The 20,822-nt window shown below is 47.1% G+C and overlaps 1 protein-coding gene across 2 annotated transcripts in view; it reads left to right on the top strand.

The window, feature by feature from the left end:
* Positions 1–20,822, top strand: part of SRPK2 (SRSF protein kinase 2) — a 1,693,306-nt gene that overhangs the window by 706,750 nt on the left and 965,734 nt on the right. The gene's annotated exons all lie outside the window — the stretch shown is intronic.

Here is a 20,822-nt window from a genome sequence, read left to right as displayed (position 1 = left end):
TTCACTCCTTCCATTTTCTTTTTCTTTCTTTTCTTTTTTCTTCTGTTCCTTTCCAGATTATTATAATATAACGTACGCTGTGTGTGCCTAAATGTTCACTTAAAATGGAAACCAGCCTCAGAAATGGTAAACGCCTGAAGGTACCAGTGGTAAAAGAGAATATAGATTTATTTAAAAAAAATAAAAACAAAGATGTGAATTAACCTGATGTTTTGCTGTGGCAAAAGGCTTGGGGTTACCAGCGGTTTACCCTTTTCCTTTTGCGCCCCCGGTAGGTGCACCCACACATGTGAGGTACCTTTTTCGTCGGGACACCTGTGGGAACGCGAGAAGGTATGACATATGTTGTTGGCGACGTGTTTCGGTGAGTGGACACAGGGAAATGTCTCTGAAATTGTCTGGAAATTAAGACAATTCTCAGACATTTTGCTCTGGCCACCCACCGAAACACACAGCCAACAACACGTAGTGTTAGGCAGAAACCTGTGCAGTTCCCTTAGGGACCACTGCAAAAAGTTTAAGACTACAGGTGTTAGCAGTAAACCCAATTGGGAGCAGTCTGCACCACCCAGATTTACCTGGTAGCTGTGGCTGAGCAGTCAGACTTCCCTCAAGAAGAGTTAGGCAGTATATAGAGTATACACAATAGGGCTAAAAATACAGTAGCACAAGCAAACACTGACCAGAGCTTTGGTATAAAAGTATATAATTATTTATTTAAAAACACACTTGTAAAATTACACTGGCACTAATATGTCAAGCAAGTTCAAACAGTCACTATAAGTATATATACCTCCCTAGTTAATTATTCAACAAGTCTAGGTTAAGACACCACTTATTTAGCAAAACAGAGGTGAGCGCGTAAACCGTAGATGGCACTCCAATAATTTGTTTAAAAAGGGAGAGAAAAGGCAGAATCGGAAAAAACACACAATACCAACACTTTTAAGAAACCACAGCAAGTCAAGAAAGGCAGGGTCTACTGTAGAGCAAAAACTTCATAGGCCAGGCCCACTCTTGGAGAGAGCGAGGCGGAATGTCTCCAAGATCACACAGTGGAAATGACCTCAAAGTCTTTGCAGAAAAGTCAAAAGAGGTTGGATCAAGTCAGAAAGGTAATGTTAGCAGGTCTGAGGTCACCCCAGGATAGAGATTCAAGGATTTACGGGACACCTTGGACAGTTTGTTGCAAGGGAGACCAGGCGGGACACACTACCTGAAATGGTGAGAAAGCTCCAGCGGGGGCAGTTGTTCCTGGCAGCGGGTGCAAGTCGGACCTTCGTCCAGGGGAAGAGATGATCTCGACGTGGAGAAAAGCTGGAGGTCGTTGCACTGCCAGGGAAGAATCCAGCCACGGAGTTACCCGGTTAAAAGGTACAACCTTTTTATTCGCGGTAGTGGTGAAGCGTGGCTATCCGGCCGCCGGGGTGCTTGGCACGGGCGATTCGACCACGAGACAATCCAGGAAGGCGAAAAAAGGCAAACTGGTTGGTCCCACCAGCTCAAGGGCAAGAAGACTCTCCTGGAAGAAGATCTTCTCTGTCGTCGGGGAAGTGGTGAGTTCATACAGCAGGGCTCCACCGGTGGTGTCGTCGTTGTAGATGGCTCAGCTTCTCCCCTCTTCGGATTCTTTAGGTCCTGTGGCGACTTCTGAAGTTCCAGTCCCTAAAGCCCTGCTTTTATGCAGCAAAACCCCCATTCACTCAGCCTAGCTGTCAATCAAACATGCTAAGTGGTGAGCCGGGCGGCTCACCACTGGGCCAATCACACAAGAGTGCGACTATAGTTGCAAAGGCAACTCAGTCCAGGGTGCCTAATCCCCCTCCCACACATCCTGTTGACCCCAGACAGAGTGGCACCATTTGGAGGGCTTCTGTGGAGAAGCCCGCCAAAAAGTGGAACAAAGGGCTCGATTTGGGTTAGAGTTTCAGAGGCGAACACAAATGCCATTTTAAAACCGAGTCCTGGCAAAAAGACCCAACCGGGGAATAAATATTAAATAAATAACCCAGCGGTATCTTTAACATTGCACCAAAAAAGTGGTGCGTTTAAAATGAATGGGAAAATCCCATAGGAAATATTCTTGTGGAATATTTCGCGTGGTATCCACTGCCACCAGCCAGAAACTCGACAAGGGGAGACCGGACAGTGCCCCCTTGGAAAACAGACCCAGGGGCAATCGAATTACCCTTACCAGTACTTCCACAATATGATGGTTTGTACTGGTTCTGTTCACAATTTGAGACTAGTAAAGCCAATGGTGACTTTACATGCCCTGGGAGACAGTAGTCAGTCCCAGGGTAGGGAGTCTGTTTGGGGTCACTATGACACCCCTGTGTTACTACACTGAGGGTGCTGTGTAACACACATACCAAAAACACATGAGGCCCTATGGAGTAAAAGACCCCATAGCCCATAAAACACATTACATAGTCAAAGGATATCTCAAATCATGTCTAAAAGTGGGAGAAAAAGAGTCTCACTCTTAGAGGGAGAAAGAAATAAACCCCAAAAATGCAGCAAAGCTGCTGGGGGACTCACTAGGTTTGGGAAATTAGTATTAACAGAGAATTCTCCCTAACGCATGGCCTACCTTCCTGCATCCCCCCATGTCTCCCAATGAGAGATAGACCTCTTGTGTGCAGGTGTCGTACCTGAGTGACAATGGGTACATCATTTGTATAGTAACTTCTCTGTAGTGCGTTCAGGTAACAGTAAAGTACTGGTAGTTAGCCATTTCACATGCACCTTTCCTCACACTTCCCATACATACCAGTCACAATGCAGTTGGACATGCAAGGTGGGATTTAGCACAAGGAGAAACCTCCTTGTGTAGCACAAGAAGGATCGTCCTTGTGAGCAGTGATGCCACGACAAGGCACCCACCGGATCACTGGCCATTCGTATCCCTTTCGTGTCTGCAGTCAGTTGGCATCCATTTCAGCAGTTGCACTTCTACCAAATCACTAGCACCAGAGCAAGCGTATCTGCACATGAGCATATCTACACACTTATACCACGTGGAAATGTGCTTACAATGCAACCGTGTCTCTAGCAATATCTTAACTATCATTTGGCAGCAGTTGTATAGCAACTGTGTCTGCATTCAAACTTTATGTGCCTGCAATCGTATGTGGACCCTGATAGCAAGTGCATACTGGCTCACTTGGCTACCCTGTCCTACAGGCGCCATCTTCCACACCAACTTCGAGTACGCCCATAGCAACTCTGGGCAAACATTTGTATGTTCAACATGGCAATCATTTCTGCTGTGCTGGAAAAGTGCATTCACAGAAATTACATCTGCATGTTCTTTGTATCTTTACCTCATGCACACCAATCATATCCAATTAATTCCTACAGAGGACGTGTCACTTACACCACACATAACATTACTCGCACTAAAACAATAAAGAAGGCAAGATGTTACGAGGTACGCAAGATACCGCCGCCATACAGTTGGTGTCCAAGTACCACTTTCATGACACTTAGACCTCAAGGGAGGGAGCCAAAGTGGCGTGTATTATTTTGAAAAGACACCCCTTGAGTGGAGGGAACCTGAATGGTGTTCTGGTCTTCCACAATGCACCTCTTGAGTAGAGGGAGCCGGACTGGCGTTTCTTTGCATGCCAAACCTTAGGTGGAAGGAGCCAGATTCGGGTTCCTTTCCAATGTACGCCGGAAGCGGATGGGGCTTTCCAGACGTTTTCTTCTACGGCAGTCCCGAACAGGAGCAAGCTGCACTAGCGTGCCTTGCCAAGACACCCCAAAGGGGAGTGACCCCGAGTGCTCTACCCTTCTTCTCCATGGACCGCCTCAACTAGAGGCGGTGTTAGGGAGAATTCTCTTATAATGCTAATTTCCCAAACCTAGTGAGTCCCCCAGCAGCTTTGCTGGATTTTTGGGGTTTGTTTTTTTCTCCTGCTAAGAGTGAGACTCTCTTCCTCCCACTCTTAGGTATGATTTGAGGTATGTCTTTGACTTTTTGTGTGCTTATGGGCTAAGGGGTCTTTTACTCCATAGGGTATCATCTGTTTTTAGTATGTGTGTTACACAGCAACCTCAGTGCAGTAACACAGGGGTGTCATAGTGACCCCCAAACATAGACTCCATACCCTGGGACTGACTGCTGTCTCCCAGGGCATGTAAAGTCACCATTGACTTTACTAGTCCAAAATTGTGAACAGAACCAGTACAAACCATCATATTGTGGAAGTACTGGAATGGGTTAATTCGATTGCCCCTGGTCTATTTCCAAGAGGGCACTGTCCAGTCCCCCCTTGTCGAGTTTCTGGCTGGTGGCAGTGGTTACCACGCAAAATATTCCACCGGAATATTTCCTATGGGATTTTCCCATTGATTTTAAACGCGCCACTTTTTGGTGCAATGTTAAAGATACCACTGGTTTATTTATTTAATATTAAATCACCGGTTGCGTCTTTTTGCCAGAACTCTTTTCTAAAATGGCGTTTGTGTCCGTCTCTGTAACTCTAACCAAGGTCGGGCCCTTTGTTCCACTTTTTGGTGGGCTTGTCCACAGAAGCCCTCCAACTGGTGCCACTCTGTCTGGGTTCCACAGGATGTGTGGGTGGGGGAATTGGCACCCTGGACTGCATTGCCTTAGCGACTCAAGTCACACTCTGTTCTGATTGGCCCAGTGGTGAACCGCCCGGCTAACCACTTAGCATGTATGAGTGACAGCTAGGCTGTTGAATAGGGGTTTTCTGCATAAAAGCAGGGCTTTTGGGACTCGAATTTCAGAAGTCGCCACAGGATCTAAGAAATCCGAAGAGGGGAGAAGCTGAGCCATCTGCAACGACGACACCACAGGTGGAGCCCTGCTGCAACGTCCTCACCACTTTCCCGACGACAAGAGAAGATTTTCTGCTGAAAGAGTCTTCTTCCTCTGAGCTGGTGGGATCAACCAGTTCGCCATTTCGCCTTCCAGGACGTCTCTTGGTCGAATCCCCCGTGCCAAGCACCCCGGCGGCTGGATAGCCAAACTTTACCACTGTGACCGCGAATACCAGGAACGCACCTTTTAACCGACAAACTCTGCGGCTGATCTCTTCCCTGGGCAGTGCAACGACTCCAAGTTTCCTCCTCTGAGATCTTCTCTTCCCCTGGTCGAAACCATGAACTGCACCCGCTGCCAGGAACAACTGCCACCGCCGGAGCTTCCTCAACTTTAAAGGTACTGTGTTCCACCTGGCCTCCCTTTCAACGGTTTGCTAAAGGTGACCCTTAAATCCTTGGCTTTCCAACTGGGTTGGCCCCCAGACCTTCTAACTTTACCTTCGGAATCAACCCAACCTCTTTTGAACATTTTTACAAAGACTTTAATGCATTTCTCAACTGTGTGATCTTGGGCACATTTCACCTTGCTCCATTTAAAGTGGGCCTGGCCTATGAACTTTGGCTCTACAGTAGACTCTGCCTTCTTTAACTTGGTTTGGTCTTTTAAACGTGTTGGGAACTGTTTTATTTTCATGACCTGCCTTTTTCTCTCGCTTTTACTTAATTATTGGAGTGCCTTCTAAGTTACACGCTCACCTCCGTTTTGACAAAAAGTGGTGTTTTGACTTAGACTTGTCTAATAATTCTTAAGGGAGGTGTGTATACTTTTCTGATTGTGTTTTGAACTTGCTTTGAGTAATAGTGCTAGTTTATTTTCTAAAGTGTGTGTTAAATAATTATATATTCTTTTGATAACAAGCTCTGGGCAGTGTTTGCTTGCTCTACTGTGTTTTTAGCCCTATTGTGTATCCTCTGTATACTGCCCTACTCTTCTTGAGAGAAGTCTGACTGCTCAGCCACAGCTACCAGGTAAATCTGGGTGGTGTAGACTGCTCCCAATTGGGTTTACTGCTTACTCCTGTAGTCTTAATCTTTTTGCAGTGTTCGCAAGGGAACTGCACAGGATTCTGCCTAACAGGCGGTGGAGTGGCATTCCTTTCCATGGTGCTCCTGAAGTGGAAGGAGCCTAAATTGCATTATTTTGCAAGGCACACCTCGCGCAGAGGGAGCTAAACTGCCTTTTCCTTATGAGGCAGACCTGAAGTGAAAGGTACCGGGGGTGATGTCTCTTTTCCAGGCAGGCCTCAAGTGGAGGGAGCAGGACTAGCATTGCTTGCCAAAGCACGCCAAAGGGGAGTAAACCAGAGTGCCGTCCCAATCTACTGCAAGGCACACCTCAAGTGGAGGGCGCTGGATTGACATTCCTTTCCAAGATGCGCATGCTTTGGAAGGAACATGCATTGCGTTACTTTGCATGGCACACCACGCGCAGAGGGAGCTAGACTGCCTTTTCCTTATGAGGCAGACCTGAAGTGAAAGGTACCGGGGGTGATTTCTCTTTCCCAGGCAGGCCTCAAGTGGAGGGAGCAGGACTAGCATTGCTTGCCAAAGCACACCAAAGGGGATTGACCCACAATGGAGTTCCTTTCTTGTGCATGGCACAACTCGAGTAAAGGGATCTGTAATGATTACTATTTCGCAGGCACGCCTCCAATGCAAGGAGCCTGATTAGCGGTCCTTTGCAAGTCACGCCTTGAGCTGAGGGATCTAGACGGATGTATAGTTCGTAGGCGGGCCTCAAGGGAAAGCTACGGCTGTGGTTGCCTTTCCAAGGCAGGCCTCAAGTGGAGGAAGCAGGACTAGCAATGCTCGTGAAGGCACGCTAAATCAAGTGAAGTGAGTTCACATCCTGTTGCATTTTCATTGAAGGTACACCTCCAGGGCAGGGTGCAAGAGTGCCAATCCTTTATAAGACATGCACGAACTCAGCGGCTAAGGGTCCCTTTCAAGGAATGATGGGCATTTGCGGAAATCAGTCAATCTCCCAATATTTTTCCTTAGTATGATACAAAAGGAAACGGGGATGAAAGCAGAGGGCAGGCTGGGAAGGGCATTAGGGACAGTACACCCGAGTATCCTTCCTCTTTCCTTGTTTAGTACACACCTTACATTTTCTGTAAGGTTGTGCCTTCGTGGCTGTGGAAGGAACATAATCACCAAAGTGTCGCTCTTGCAATCTGGCCACATCTTCTACCTCTGGAAAGGAGGGAATTGGTACATGAACCATAGCCAGAGATTGAACAATGGCTAATTCAAAGTACAAAAAGGAGAGGTTGTTTTGTGGAGTAGCTGCACGGTACACCACATAAGCATTGTACGTTGCCATATGCACAATGTGTGTGGCTAACTTTTTGTACCAGAAACGCGACTTGCGTTCTGCACGGTATGACTCAAGCACTTGGTAATTTTTGTATACTCCACCCATGTACTTGTTGTAGTCCAGAATGCAGTTGGGCTTGCAGACTTGCTGAGTCTGCCCGCACAGAGGGACTGCTGAAGTACTTTCACCATGAATAGTACTTAGCATGTACACGTCCCTTTTGTCGCAGAATTTCACTGCCAACAATTCATCCCGCCGCAATGCCATACATTGTCCATTGGCCAACCTCTTACACACAAGTTGTCTGGGGAAGCCTTTGCGGTTACTGCGGAATGTACCAAATGCCAGTGTGCTCACATTGAACAATTCCTTGAACAGTGGAATTCTTGTGTAGAAATTGTCTACATACAAATCGTGTCCCTTGTTGAGCCATGGTGTGATAAGATCCCAAACTATCTTCTCATTTGTCCCTAAATGGGCTGGGCAGCCCGGAGGGTTTAGGGTAGAGTCTTTACCAGTGTAGACTCTCATGCTGGAGACATACCCAGTGGTACTTTCACACAACATGTACATTTTAATCCCATATCATGATCTCTTGCTTGGAATGTATTGCCTGAACAGTAGCCGACTTTAATACAACACCAACGATTCATCGATGGATATGTTCTGGCTAGGAACATACACCTCTGCAAATCGGTGAGTGAAGTGGTCCAGAAATGGCTGGAGTTTGAAGAGCCTATCAAAGTTTGGGTTTGTTCTGGGTAATGCTGCCAAGTTGTCATTGAAGTGCAACATACGGCCCAGTGCTTGAAAGCGATTTCTGCTCATTGTAGCTGAAAAAAACGGGCAATAAACTGGTGCTACAGTAGACCAGTATATCGCGACAGATGGCTTGTGATCAATTCCCATGAGCAGAGTGAGACCCCAAAACTTTCTCATTTCAACATCGGTTGTGGGAACCCATGCTTGTGCTCTGGACTGGGGTTTCAGAGTGGGACCGTTTGACCTCATGAACTGTGCAGAGTATAAATTGGTTTGCTGAACCACATCTGCAATGAACCCATCATCAACAAAAAGGTTGAAAAAATCAATAGGCTGAAACCCATCTGTATTCACTGTGCACCCTGATATACCAGTGAAAGGGGCCCAACAGGCTGAGCCATTGCTGGAGGCACCCAGTGCGACTCTTCAGCCATGTCAGGAACTGCCACATTGCGTGGCCGTCTTCCACGTCCCCCCCACCCCCTTACAGGTCCCCTGCGTGTGGTAAGTGTGCGAAAAGGTGGATGCACTCTTCCTTGCTCTTCGTCATCAGATGATGACGATGATGAGCTTGAGGAGGGACTTTGATCAGTGGACAACTCGCTTCCCCAATCACTTCCCTCCTGACCCTCAGAAGCACGATCTGTTTCAGATTGAATGTCCACCTCTTTGCCTTGCTCTGAGCCAGACTCCATCACTGCAACTAATGCTTCCGCACCAGACATTGATCGCCGAGAAGCCATGAGTACCTTCGCTGTGGAACCCTTCACTGTCCAAAGACCAGATGAAGACTGAAACAATAAGTATGTGTGCTTCTCAAAGTATGGAACGTAGCAGACTAAGTGGTATTCAGTGCCACAAACCTACTCCACACAAGTACACCAAAAGGTCCAGACTTTGCTCACAAACTGTAGCAGCCCTCTGCAATACGAGGTACTCCCTTCACGCTACAATAAACGGAGTACTACTTTGCAAACACTCACGTGAAATGCTAAGTACCAGCTGACTGCTTTCCTACAAGTGGGTAGACAGCTACAACACACCTGCACCTAAAAGAAAGACAACAAAAAAGCTAAGGACGATGTCCACTTCCGCTAAACTTTGCACAAATACAAGCATGGGGACGAGGATTGCAGCCACACTACCTATTAAGAAACAGCCAACATGCTTTGCACCATGCCCGCCTCCATGGGATGCTGGTGGATGGGAAATGGAGGTGAGAAGCAACAATGCAACATATTAGTGATTGGGTGAGTTGAAAAGCCATAGGCAATGAAACAGCAGACAGGGAAGATAATAAACGTACACGGCAGGCCCTTCCAGGCAACTGCTGGCACAGTTTTGACAAAAACACCTGCTCATTCACATAGGGGTGTCTGTTGTAAGGGGAAAGGTCACAAGGACACAATTAATGCAAGGCCAAGCAAATTGATTTAGGCTGATGCAAGTGGTGATGGGTAGCTAAGAAGTAAGCAGCACAGACATACGGAATGCTTTGACATACAATGAATGCAAACAATTGCTAGGAAGTGGGAGTCTCACTGCCAACATACTTACTACCATTTTTATTCACATTTCACATATTCCAGTGCGTCCATCAGTTACTGGGCAACCCCCCACTAAAATAGCGTCTGGGCAAAATCCATTATGTCTCCAATGAACAGCTCCATGCCTGTTTTGGAAAGCTGCACCCCATCTCTGTGAAACATCACAGCACCTTTGATATTGCCATGGTGAATGGTCCATATTCTGTTGTTGCCCTCTGTCAGTCTAGTGAACTCGCCATTCAGTTTCCACACCGAGCGGTTGATGGCCCTTGTATTCCCTTGAGTTCTCCAATCCATCCTGGGAATCATCTGGGACCAGGCCACCACAGTGTTTGGAAACCTCTGTGCAATCCATTCAAGGTCTGCCATGAGATGCTCCCGAAACCCCCTTCCGTCCCACACACGCAAAATCATTTCCTCCCAGGTGCACCACTATAAGGTCAGGGGGGTGGGGCTCTCCTTTTGCTTGGGCATCGATGATGGCTCCTCTGAGCTGGTGAAGGCGCATCCCCCCGACTCCAAACCAATGCACTGCAAGGCCATGCCTTCCAGACCCAGATGTAGGTGGCCCTCGAAAAAGTCGTGCAGCCCTTTGGATATAAGAGTGGCCGAAAATCCGCACAACCCTCATCCTCACTAGGAAATGGAAACAGGAAAACACCCATGATTATGGCTACACATACAGTTTACGAAATTACACAACAATTGCGTCAATACATGACTCTTGTAACAATCCCAGACACACACTTCACCTGTTCGGAACGCACCTCTCATTTGAGATAACAGTAGGTCGACACATAATTGCCACATTATTTTCAGGGGAAACAGGTGAAGAACATAGTATGTCACCTTGTGCCAGTAACACAGCTGTGCTGGCGCAATTGTAAGCAGTGAAGGTTTCTACTCCTGTGGGCCACCAACTGCACTGAACGGTGGTAAGGTGACTTGCACATGCTACACCACTATACTTTGGCAGGGTGAGTAGTCTGCCAGAGGATATGAAGTCCACAGGAAGTGTGCTTTGTACGCTCTCTGAATATAGGTACCCTGACAGAATGTGCCCCATTTACCACAAATGGATGCACCTTCAGACACTTTAATTGTGAGTGTTTCGGCCACAGCTCCAGGACCACTGGTGAACTTGGGGGCACTCGACTACCAAGGCAGAGAGGTGGCCAAGGTCACACCCATCATCCACCACCACCCTACATCGCTTCCTGGTCAGCACTACAGCTTTCCCCTCCAGGAAGGGATGTGACCCTGCAAGGGCACCCTGCACCCACTGCTGAATTTGGGGGACAAAATATCCACCTGGGGGACGGACACCCAAGGCCAATGACATCCCCCCCCCCTCTAGCTACCCTGCATTACAGCTTTTCCCCCTGCAAAAGGATGGGGACCCTGACGGGGCACACTGGGACCACTACTGGAATTGAACCACAGAAATGGTGAACTTTGCAGTAAAAGGAATGAGCTCTGTGACAAGTGTGCATAGCATGCTCAGAAAAAATGACCATCTGCATAACTACTGGAAAGAAATTTGAAAATTTGCATCTACTTATGTCGTCGGCCAAACCTTTCCTTCTGCAAAGCAGCCGCCTTCCTCAATGCAAGGCACTCCCATCACTGCCCCCCAAACCTCCCCACTACCCTTTCTCACTCATACCACTGACCCTGCAGCCACAGTTTCTCCCACCACAGTAAGCCTCCACCCGCACATTACCAAGTAATATATGTAGTACTTACATAAGTCAGCAAAAGCTTTTCATTAGCCGCAACTGCAAAGGAAACATAAAATAATTACGTTCAGCGCTTTGCCTACCAATAACACTTCCAAACTGTCTGGCAGATATCTGTACATTTTTCAGCTCCTTCCACCACATACGTGAACTTCTCAGTCATCTACCACCACGGAAGGCTGGACTGCACAGTGATAGCAAACTGGAATAAGACCAATGGGTGTATGGCAACCCCCAGCACACAAAAAAAACATTGCACAGATGGCTAAGTGGCAAACTTCCCTCCCAGGGAAACAGCACTGTTCAGCTGGACTGGGGGGCATTTTGTGCACTACCCCGGCAAGTGTGTTCCTGGCCACCCCAATACCTCCCCAGAGCACCCACTTCCCTTCACAACACCAACACTACAGGCCAAGTTCCCCCCCATCCCAATAGCAATGTGCCCTCCACCCACTATACAATGTTGAAATAACCAAAATTTAATACGTACATAACAAGGGAGAAGCTTGAACTGCTCAAGACCTGTAAAGGGAAAAACAAAACATAAATTATCTGTCAGCCCACCCAAATACCAAACCACCCATACTGGGCCTCCCCTGTTGCATTGGCCAGTACGTTTTCGGCACCCCGGCGCCAGACTGGCACACCAAGGTACCCCTCTGCGCCAAGGCAGGTATAGTAAACAAAGACAATCATTCAAAATGGCAGGCTGCCTTTTAGCGGGAGCGGAGGGGCTCCCTAAACCGCTGTGGAATTTTCTAATGTGAAGGGGGGTGCACCTCTTCATCCCCCACCCCAATTGGAAGGGCGGCCCATCTCATGAAGCCCCCCCCAGGGGCCGATAAGGGGGGGCTGTCCTGTACTCCTCCCTGGGCTCAGGCATCCGTTCCTAGGAGCAGATATCTGGTCCCAGGGAGGCCTGCATGACATGGCACCCACTCCATTGTGGGTGATGGGTGTGGGGGGCAACGCCCCATCCCATTAGAAAATTCCCCGACCCTTTGGGGTGTCCCACAGCCCCCCCTAAAAAGCATTCCACCATTTTCACTTTTTTCCTTTGGTAACCCAACTCCCCTTGGTGCAGAGAGGCACATTTATGTGCAAATCTGGCCCCGGGGTGCCCAAACCTTACTGCCCCACCCTCTGGGGGGCCTGTCCCACCATTTTTGGGGGCCCTATCCCCCCTCACCCCAAATGGGTTGCGGGGGCACCTCATGCAGGCCTCCCTGGGCCTCCTACAAACGGTTGCGTGAGGTACACCCCCCCCTTCATTTGGGATGGGAAGGGACAGGGGCATCAAAAATTGTGGGACGGGCCCCCCAGTGGGTGGGGCAGTAGGGTTTGGGCACCCCGGCGCCAGATTTGCACCCCAATGTGCCCCTCTGCGCCAAGACAGGTATAGTAAACAAAGAACACAATTCAAAATGGCAGGCTGCCCTTTAGCGGGGGCGGAGGGGCCCCCTACACCACTGTGGAATTTTCTAATGTGAAGGGGGGTGCACCTCTCCACCCCCACCCCAATTAGAGGGGTGGCATATCTCATGTAGCCCTCCCCGGGGGGCAGATAAGTGGGGGGGGCTGCCCTGCACTCCGGCGTCCCTTCCTAGGAGCAGATATCTGGTCCCAGGGAGGGCTGCATGACATGGCACCCACTCCATTGCGGGTGGGGGAGACGGGGTTACCACCCCCTCCCATTAGAAAATTCCCAGTCCCTTTGGGGTGCCCCACAGCCCCCCCTAAAATGCGTTCCACCATTTTCCATTTTTTTCTTTGTTACAAAACTTGACTTGGCGCAGAGGGGCACTTGCCTTGGCGCAGAAGGGCACTCAAATGGGTGGCAGGGGCACCTCATGCAGGCCTCCCTGGGCCTCCTACAAACGGCTGCGTGAGGTACACCCCTCTTCCATTTGAAATGGTACACTACACTTTAGGGCGGGCTGAGGGGCACCCTAAACCGCCAGGTAATTTTCTAATGTAATGGGGGGTGACCCTCTACCCCCCCACACCAAATGCAGGGGGGGCATCTGATTCAGCCATGCTGTCACACAGGGTGTCCTTGGAAAGGGGAGAATCTCCCCTTTCCAAGGACACCATTTCTGAAAAAATCCCTGGTGGCTAGGGCCCCCAAACCCCCTCCCCCCTTCTCATCACATTTTTTTTTTCTCCATTTTTTATTATTTTTTTGCCCCCTTCCCTAGGGGCAGATGATCAGCCATCTGCCCCCAGGGTTGTACATATATGTGCCCCCATGCTTTGGGGGGCGGGGCGGCGAGGGCTGCTTACTGTAAGCAGCCCCCTCCTCCCCCCACGCATTCAAAGACATCCCTGGTGTCTAGTGTGCATTGCTGCCCGTGCATCGAGTGCCCTGTGCCCCATCCGCGGGCAGCAATGCTGTCACACAGGGTGTCCTTGGAAAGGGGAGAATCTCCCCTTTCCACGGACACCATTTCTGGAAAAATCCCTGGTGGCTAGGGCCCCCAAACCTCCTCCCCCCTTCCCATCACATTTTTTTTAATTCCCCCCCCCCCTTCCCTGGGGGCAGATGATCAGCGATCTGCACCCAGGGTTGTGCACATATGTGCCCCCATGCTTTGGGGGCCGGGGGGGAGAGGGCTGCTTACTTGAAGCAGCCCCCCTCCCCCCAAGTCACAAACGGATCCATGGTGGTCCAGTGGGTTGCTGGTCACGGATCGAGCGCTCTGCGCTGATCCGTGACCAGCAATGCCTCATATATGTGGTGTCCTTGGAAAGGGGAGAACCTCCTCTTTCCAGGGACACCACTTTTTCCTCTATCCCTGGTGGCTTAGTTGGGCTTGGGGCCCCAAACCCCCTCTCACCTCCCCCTTCCCTCGATTTTCTTTTTTTTTTTTTCTTCTTTTTCACCCCTGGGGGCAGTGATCATCTGCCCCCAGGGGTCTCAGACGCTGCGGCCCCATGCTTTGGGGCCACGAGGGGAAGGGGGCCGCTTACCTAGTAAGCAGACCCCTCCTCCCCCCGCGTCACAAACGGATCTGTCTTGATCCGGTGACATTGCTGCCCACGGATTGCGCGCCCTGTGCCTGATCCGCGGGCAGCAATGCCACACAGTGGGCATCTTTGGAAAGGGGAGAATCTCCCCTTTCCAACGATACCGCCTCAATCTCCGGCTTGAAATACAGCCAGAGATCGAGGCGGAACAAGAAGGGCTCTTACCTTCTCTCTTCACCGCAGCAGCCGGAAATAGCTGCTGCAGTGAATTTACTTTGTTTCACACCGACGTGCTTTACGCACGCCGACGTGAAACTGAAGGTAATCCGCCCCCTGGCAGTGAGGGGGGACCTCCCCTTCACATAGCCCGGGGGTTGGATTACAGTTTTGAGCGATCCCTGCTTTGCAGGAATCGCTCGAAACAAGGTGCCGAAAAGGACGAGCTATCTTGTCCTTGCCACTGCGTGTGCAATTCCAAGGACAAGATATCTTGCCCTTGGCACTGTAGGGGTTAATGGTCCCCAAATAAAAACAGACCTAACAAGAGTACAGATAATGTTGGATCACACCACACCTAGGAAGTTACTCATTGAAACTCCAGGTGTGCAGGCCAGCACGTATACTGGCTCACCTGCAATTACTGACAAAGGTGACGCAAAGGAATCGGTGAGTGATGGTATAAAAAACCAAACTCGTGAGGGTGTGGGATGCAACGTACAACAATTTGGCCCCAAAGCTACGTCAAACCACACCACTGTAGGTGATCTAAAGGAGACTGATAAAGACGCTCCTTAATCACGCGAACGTGAGGAGAATATGTAGGAAATGCAATTGGTTATTGGATGGAGCAGTGACTCACAAATACTCGGGAATGCCAGAATCAATCAGTCACATCTCCTTCATACGTTCCAAAAATACCCACCCTTAGGAATTTGATTTCCCAAGACACTGATTGGATTAAATTGCCCATTTCTAATAATTATGGAATGGTATGTAAGGTTCAAACTACCTTAATTGCAAAAATGTTATGAGAACAAAGTGAAAACTTTGAGATGTTGGGTTACGAATTGCACGGATTTGGAAACATGAATGAGGTGACCGAATGTATAGAATTTCAGAAACAGATTATGTCAAGTCCCACAACTACAGGAGTGAATCTGAGTGCTGACACACAAATTACACAGAATCTACTCACCCAGCTCATTTCTGTAGGCAATGCGATCAAGGGTTTGCCGGGTTTCAAAACACTATTGAAAGAAGTGGGGTCTTTGCATTCTTCGGAAAGTAAATCATAACTGCTGCCTACTTCAATAATAATCTGGAATTGTTGTGGTTTTAACAATGTACAAAAGTGTGTAAAAAATAAGATGCTACCACTCAACTCCAGTATAAATATGATCCAAGAGACAATGGCTGTTAAGCCCATTCATATAGATGGTTTTACAGCATTTAATCACCCTGCAAAGCGGGGTGAGTTTGGACGTCCAGCAGGTGGCTTATTAATGCTTGTCAACAATGCTTGCAAGATGGAAGCAAATTTCATCTACTCCTCTGATGCGTTATTACTCATTGCAATTTCTGTTCATACTGCCATGTAATACTAATCAATTTTTATTGTAAACCGACTGCAGGCTCATCTTTCAGCATTATTAATTAATTACATACAATGCTGCAGCAGTTATTTTTGAAGTATGCTGAATATGTGATTATTTTAGGAGGTGATTTCAACGCTTTTCTTAGTGAAGATGTTCTTCTAAATGCAAGCTCATCAAGAAATGTACATGCAGCCCGCTCACTAGAACAAGGGTATTTCTGGTCAAAGTTCCTACACAATTGGAATATGCATATCATCTCTCAGGCCATGGATCAGAAACAATGTACGTGGTTTAGAGGGACACAATGCTCCAAAATATATTTTTTTGTAGTTTCGGAACGGTAGCTTGGGATGGCTAGGGCGATTGGGGTGAAGAATATGTCCTGTAGTGATCACATGTTGTTGAACTTAAAGTTGAATGTCACACTAGAGTCTCACTAGAAAACTAGCCATTTATCTCTCATTGAAATTGACAAACCCACAAAATCAGTTAGATGGAACCCAAAATTATGTCGGGAATGTGCATATTTGGTAAATCGTGATATTTGTAGTTTGGAATTTACGTCAGCATTAGTGTGGAATAAAAATTAGAATTAAACTCAAAGGTGATAAAACTCCACCTGTCAGCAATAGCCAAGGCTCAACAAAATCGTGTAACACCACGCGTTTGCAAATTTAGCATGCAAATCACAGAAATCAAACGCAACTGTGATATTAGAAGGATTAAATCTTCTTCTGCAGATCAAAGGGAATTTGCAATAGCATAAAAACAGATACAGTTATGTAGTAGACAAAACATCAAAATGATTAAAAGCTCCCAACATCTAGCACAAAATCAAAAGCTCATCAGTTTTATCTGCAAGCGAAAAAAATCAAGGATATCTGGGGTATCTTACGCTTGCAAGGTAAAACGACCCAACCTATTTTTCATTCTGCAATTTCTGCTAAGATATGGACCGAGTACATATTGCATAAATATCGGTTACCAGCAGAGTTTAAATCTTATAACATGGCTGCTTTGGCTAGAAGGGTCTTGTGTAAATGTCCTTGGACGTTGAGTGATGTTATATGGGCTATACAAAAACTGTCATATTCCAAAGCTGCCGGCCCTGATGGCGAATCCCCCTTGTGTATTAATAGATGATCCTTACTTCTGGGCCAAAGTCATAAAGCCTATTTTTGAATCTATGTTTGAAACTAAGGTTATTCCTCAATCATGGCTTTCTGCTATAATAGTACCCATTCATAGAAAAGGTCCAGTTGATGACCTAGTACATTTCCTCCCGATATCCTTGATTGACCTGCCAGCCAAGATTTTTGCCATACTGCTGCTAAGGGAATTAGAGATCTGTGTCACCAGTAAGCAATTGTTATCGAAATACCAGGTTGGTTTTCGTAAATCTATTGGAACCACACTTAACGCTACAATTCTTGCCCACCTACTTGAATCCTCACTTAATTCCACATCGGGGCGGTTTATATGGCATTTTTGGACCTTTCATCTGCCTTTGACAGTGTAATAAGGGAGAGGTTATGGAACAAGCTATTAAATTTTGGAGTTCCTAGTCACATAGTGGCACTTATAGCCCTACTACACTCTAATTCATCCTATATGGTAAGGATTAAACAGGATGATACCAGCACCGTGCCTATAGAAACACAGATAGGGGTCAAGCAGGGGTGCCAGTTGGCAGCTATCTTGTTCAATCTTTACATATGCGACATAGATAAGTTATGGGACAAATTAGTGGTTTTTCCTGTGAAATTGGGGGATTCTCGCATTAATTGGTTGGCCTTTGCGGACAATATCATTCTTTGTGATTGAACTCCATATGGACTGCAGACCAAACTAAATGCGTTTCAAATTCATGCAAAAAGTGATAATCTTGCAATCAATGCAAACAAATCAAATATAGTGATATTTGCAAACAGGAAAAAGGTATGTAGATATACTTGGAGATTGAATGACATGGTTATTGATCGTGTGACAAAAACTAGGTCCCTAGGATATAACTTGTGTGACTCAAAGTTCTTGTCTATGTGGAATAATACTTTGAACCAGAAAGCTACTCCACTTATAGCACAAATGAAAATCATATATTACAAATATGCAAGGTTTTCTCTCAAACCCATGTTTGAATTTTACACCTTAAAAGTAGAAGCTAGCTTATTGTATGGTCTGGACCCATGTATCTTGGATCTAACAACGATTCTTAATAAATTACAAGGAAAAATATGGAAAGCTGTGTTGGGTTTACCGAAATCAGTTCCGAATGAAATTGTAATGCATGAACTTGGTTTAAATTTGTTGGCTTACACATTTTGGTGGCGAAAGATAACAAACTCTTGTTGTTACTCACCGGCCGACGAGTGATCCGGGCAAGCGATCAGGAAGGTTGTACTGGATGTTGCTTGAAGAGCTCGAGATGGAGCCTCCACCTGAGCCTCCTCTCTGTTGAGGGAAATGAGCTCTTTTTGATGATATGACTCTCAGCTGCACTAAATTACAGACTGAGAGACCGATCACCCAAAAGAGCGGGGAGAACACACCGCCACGGACCCAGCTAAAAAGAAAAAGACAATTGGTAAGTAATTGGGGAGAGGAAAGATCACCACAAGAAAAGCCTCACAAAAGCAGAAAGTACCCGGGTCACCCACTCCCCTTGTAATTGAAAAGGAACAGAAATGGAATTTCCCCTGTAAGTATAGAAAAGAAATTAGCTTCTATTTTGATGGTTCAGATAGGAATTAATAAAGAAAAGTTAAGGAAGTCTTACCAGAACAGGAATTGAAATAGCCTATCAATCCAGGTTAGAAACAACGGAGGTACAAAACAAAAAACAGGAAGGTTAGTAGGGATGCTATACCTGGGCGGCACGAGGAGCGCACTAGATACGGGTATGTGCACTTCTCAGCAAGGCGTCCCTGTGTGCACTTTCAGAAATGAGTCTTTTGAGTACAATCAGCAAAGTGTCCTTGCGTACACTTGAGGGAATAAATCCAAAACAACGGGATGGAGTCGGAATCCACAAAAGGACACTGGAATTGAAGAAGGAAACAGTACCAGTACTTGGAGTCAGCTGGGAAGGTGAGGAAAACCAGGTGAAGGCGGTGGTAGGTAAATCAGGACAGAAGTTTCTGTACGGTAAGAATTAGCGGAAGGCAATCCAGTGAACAGGCAGCGAGATCTGATACACAGGTAGGCAGAAGACAGTACAGAATCAGGAAGCAAGCAAACCATAGAGCAGGCAAAGGTCCGGTACACAGGTAGGCAGAAGAATTGAGAAGTCTCAAGGCAGTCCGTAATTGGAAAAACAGGAATTGGTACACGGGAAGGCAATGATTGGGAAGGCACAGAAGACGAAACTTCCGATGCCGGTTGCAATGTTAATCAGAAGCAGCGTCCTTCCCGCTGCAGTGCCTAATATACCCAGGAGGCGGAGCGCCGTAAGCCCGTCAGAGCTCACGTTCCGAATAGTCGGAACTACACGCAAAAGGTAGGTTTCCTGGGAGTTGTAGGCAAGGGCTGGGTTGTCGATACCTTTGATGATGTTGAGCCCAATCTCCAGGGTAACCGCCACCGAGAGAAGTAAGGGGCTGAGAAACGTCGGATACTGTGGCGAAGCGTCACGACTTTGGTAGGTACCTTGAGAGTGGTCTGTTTCACCTGGCGTGATGAGGAGGCGCGCGGGTCATTCAGACCCCGATGTGTGACAATTGTAAAATGTTATATCCTCCTCCTAATTCATTATGCCAAGATTTTTGTAGCATGGTCTGTAAAGAATATCCCTTATCGATTCAACACTATGTCACGAAGATGGAATAAATATTAAAATCTGTAGCCATGGATCATAAGGAGCTAAATCAAAGACCAAATGTGGTAAAAAGGAAATTCTTTCAGATGGACTGGACGAACATTATCGAACTCGATGCTAAATATAAATCACCATCTATTCCACTATCCAATCATGGATGGCAGAGAACTATCTCTGCCTCAACACGAAAAAACCGAGCTCCTCCTTATAGGGTCTCCCTGTACCTTGGGTAACCTCGGGATCAGTACGCTTCTTTCACCATTGACAACATTCCCATCAAGGTCTCCAACCACGTGAAGACACTCGGAGTCTACCTTTACTCCGATCTGTCTATGGATAGACAGGTCAATGCCATCGCTGCATCCTCAGCATACTACTCTAAAGTCCTGAACGCAGCAAGGCCCTTCCTGTTGCGCCAGAACTGCCTCACCATCAGGGCAATAATCGGATCAAGGCTAGACTACTGCAATGCTCTTCTTGTTGGGACCTCCAATAAAAACATTGCCAAACTCCAACTAGTCCAAAATAACGCACTTGGGGCAGCCACAGGCACTGCAAGAAGACATCACATCTCTGAAATCAGAAGCCGGGCCCATTAGCTCCCTGTCAGAGAAAGAATTGTTTTTAAAACACTCGCACTCACCCACAAATGCCTCCATGAACTTGCTCCTCCTTATCTGACCCAAAGAATTACCAAGCACACTACCACTAGACCTTTAAGAATGTGCTATTCCACCACGATTGTCACCCCCAAAACGTGCAAAATGCGCCCTGGGGGGTCTAGCTTTCCCACCAAGCCTTCTGCAAAGCCATCAAGACTAAACTGTTTGTATGAAATACTCGCTACGTCAGTATGGATCTGTATAACTCATGTTGTGCATCCTTTGTATCCTTGCCTGTACCTGTGTAACCAAGAGACCTTTGGTCAAATGTATACTTTCTGTATATTCCCTGAATACTGAGTCCTACATTTTCTTGTAACAGTGCCTCGATGCCCCTGGGCTGCAAGTGTACTATACAAATGCAAATAAATAAATAAATATAAAGACCAATATAGTTTCTTTCAAAAACAATCACCAAGATTGCAATATCTACTGATTTTTCCATGTTCAAAAGCAAGAAATGTGTATTTGAGATTTAAATTAAATCTTCTACAGACAGCAGTAAGAACTAAGCATTGGGCCAAAACAGGCATGTCCAAAGATGATGTACGCTGTAGAT

Source organism: Ambystoma mexicanum, chromosome 12, assembly GCF_040938575.1.
Source record: "Ambystoma mexicanum isolate Mex_15411 chromosome 12, UKY_AmexF1_1, whole genome shotgun sequence".
In the NCBI taxonomy this organism is placed as follows: Eukaryota; Metazoa; Chordata; class Amphibia; order Caudata; family Ambystomatidae; genus Ambystoma; species Ambystoma mexicanum.
Note: the sequence above shows the minus strand (reverse complement) of the source record. Positions and strands in the feature narration are given on the sequence as shown.